The sequence below is a fragment of the Enhydra lutris genome, unplaced genomic scaffold, assembly GCF_002288905.1.
Source record: "Enhydra lutris kenyoni isolate GAN:26980312 unplaced genomic scaffold, ASM228890v2 scaffoldscaffold46, whole genome shotgun sequence".
NCBI lineage: Eukaryota > Metazoa > Chordata > Mammalia > Carnivora > Mustelidae > Enhydra > Enhydra lutris.
In genome coordinates, this window is record NW_019154130.1 from 7,035,009 (window position 1) to 7,037,583 (window position 2,575).

Here is a 2,575-nt window from a genome sequence, read left to right on the forward strand (position 1 = left end):
TAATAGGATGCAGTTTTAAAGTTATTTGGTAAGCAAGAAATTCTTATTTCATTCCTGTGAGTGTATGTCTGTGACCTATTTCTTACCTCATTTTCAGGAAAGGTCAAACTTGTAAATTTGGGAACTTCCAAGAATGTGAAGTCTGCTCAAACAGTCCTCCTGTCCCCATAATGTTTCAGAACAAGAACGATGCCTGGTGGTTGATTTGGCACATGAAGAATGGGAGGAGGAGAGAAGCTGGGGATTATTTTCTTCTGGATGTTGATTTAGAAATCAATTACTGGACTGCTCACTTCAACCAAAGTGGTAGAGTCAATCCTTTGTCCTCAGACAGCCTTGATCTTCTTGTAGTGCGGAGCAATTCTTTTATAAAGCTTGATGGTTCTGCCTCTCTATCTGTAAAATATTTGGCTAAGTCGAATAAAGATAGGAAAAACTGGATACCTAATTTTAGATAGGTTAGAAACCAGTTCACCCCAAACCATGCCAAAGATCAAGTCAGAATAGTTAATGCTGCGTTAAAAAGTCAGCCTTAGCTGTTTTTCCACCTAGCCACTCCTGTCTTTGGTTTTTCAGGCTCCTCATATAAGGCAGCTTCCAAATGCAGAATTCCGAAAAGCTGAATTGTCTCGATTCCTCCCAATGTTGGCACAGACTATAAGGAATTGAGAACGCCAATAATCCTAGAGAAACAGATGGACATTTTATTATTTTTTTAAGATTTTATTTATTTATTTGACAGAGAGAGATCACAAGCAGGCAGAGAGGCAGGCAGAGAGAGAGGAGGAAGCAGGCTCCCCGCTGAGCAGAGAGCCCGATGCGGGGCTCGATCCCAGGACCCTGAGATCATGACCTGAGCCGAAGGCAGCGGCTTAACCCACTGAGCCACCCAGGCACCCCCAGATGGACATTTTAAATCACAAACATTTATGCACAACCCAAATGATGCAGTTTTGGATAAAATACAGAAATTGATCTTGGTCTTCCTTGTGCCCTTCCATCCTCATGAGGGAACTTGCCAAGGGCAGGAGAAAAGGAAGGGAGGAAGGATCCTCTGGGTTGAAAGATGAAAAAAGCCTGGCAGAAATGGGTCACCTGTGAAAGGAAAAGTCTCAGTGTTCCCAAGATTTGCAAAATGGATCTGAGCTGATGTAGCCCTCATTTCAACCTTGCAAGATGTCATAAAATTACCTTTGGGCAACCTACCAAGTATTTGAGATTGGACAAAAAGGGGTTTTGAGATGATTTCCCGAACCATAAAATGAAAATGTTATGGCCAAAGGACTCTTCATCAAAGTTTAATCTAGCAACCTACAACTTTAAAACAGAAAACAAGACAAAGTGATTCACAGATATTAAGGAATAGAAAAGAAAGTGGTACCTGGAGGTAAAGAGTAAAGAGAAGTTTAAAAAAAAAAAGCAAAACAGAAACAAGTCCTGGGTTTAGAAGTTATGAAATAAAGGTTGGGAAAATACAGTTTTGTTTTGTTTTAAAGGAAAGCATTACATCAGTTGTTAAAAATGGCCCAGAATTTCAGTCAGATGTTAAAGCAATCCTTTGTAGGGGGGTGGGGGAGGAAATATCTGCAGTACACCTTTGATCCAATTATATTTTTCTACACTTTCTGTGGTATGCCAGAGAAAGGTGCTCAAGGCGCCTCTTTGATGATTAGCTTTGTTATATAAACTTAATAAACTGCGTATATGTACTGTTTGGGCATTTTTTCCCTTAATTGGTAAATGTGTTTGAGTAAATACCATGACATTTTAATTTGACATTTACTTATGAATGGTAAGAAAATTAAGTGTCAACCATATAGCCAACATCCCTGGGCTGGGGTATCTTTATAAATAAGTCAGTTGATTGGAGGGGCCTTACTGAAGTAAGTCTTGTGGTCTCCATGTCATTTTGTAGAGTTTTTTCAATTTGTTTTTGCTTGTTTCGTTTAAAACTAACACATCATTCTACTTAATTTTTGTCAATTGTTTTTTGTTTGTAAAAAGTTAAGTGCTCATTTGCCCCCCCCCCCCTTATTACAACAAGGGTGAAGGGAAGTTACTTGGCGACCTCCTTAGATCCGGCCATCTAAAACAAAAAACACGAAGCTAATGTCACGGTGTGTGACAGAGAAAATTCAAGGACGATGAAGTGGTCACTGTGCTCCTTCGTTATTTAGTAGCTTTCGGATATAGGATCCCAAATTTCCGTCCCCTCACTGGTTACGTCAGGACCTTTGTTAAAAATACTGATTCCTGGACACTGCCCTAGACTTACTGAGTCTGAATCCAGGGTCAGACCTTGGAAATATGCATTTTTTTAAACAAGAGCCGCAGTCCGCTTGGAAACCACCGCGGTCATTCTCAAGTTCTCTGCCCCCACTAGCCTCACACAGCCCGCCGTCTGTGCGTTTCCCTGGTCCCGCCCTCTTTCCGTCCCCGTCCCCGCCCCTCCGTGGCAAGCCTTGTCCAGGCCCCGCCCTTCGCCCCCGCGGTCTCGCGCGGCTTCGCGGGACCTTCCCGTAATGCCCCGCGCCGAGCCGCCGCGGTTGCCAGGCAACGCGTGGTCCCTGCAGCG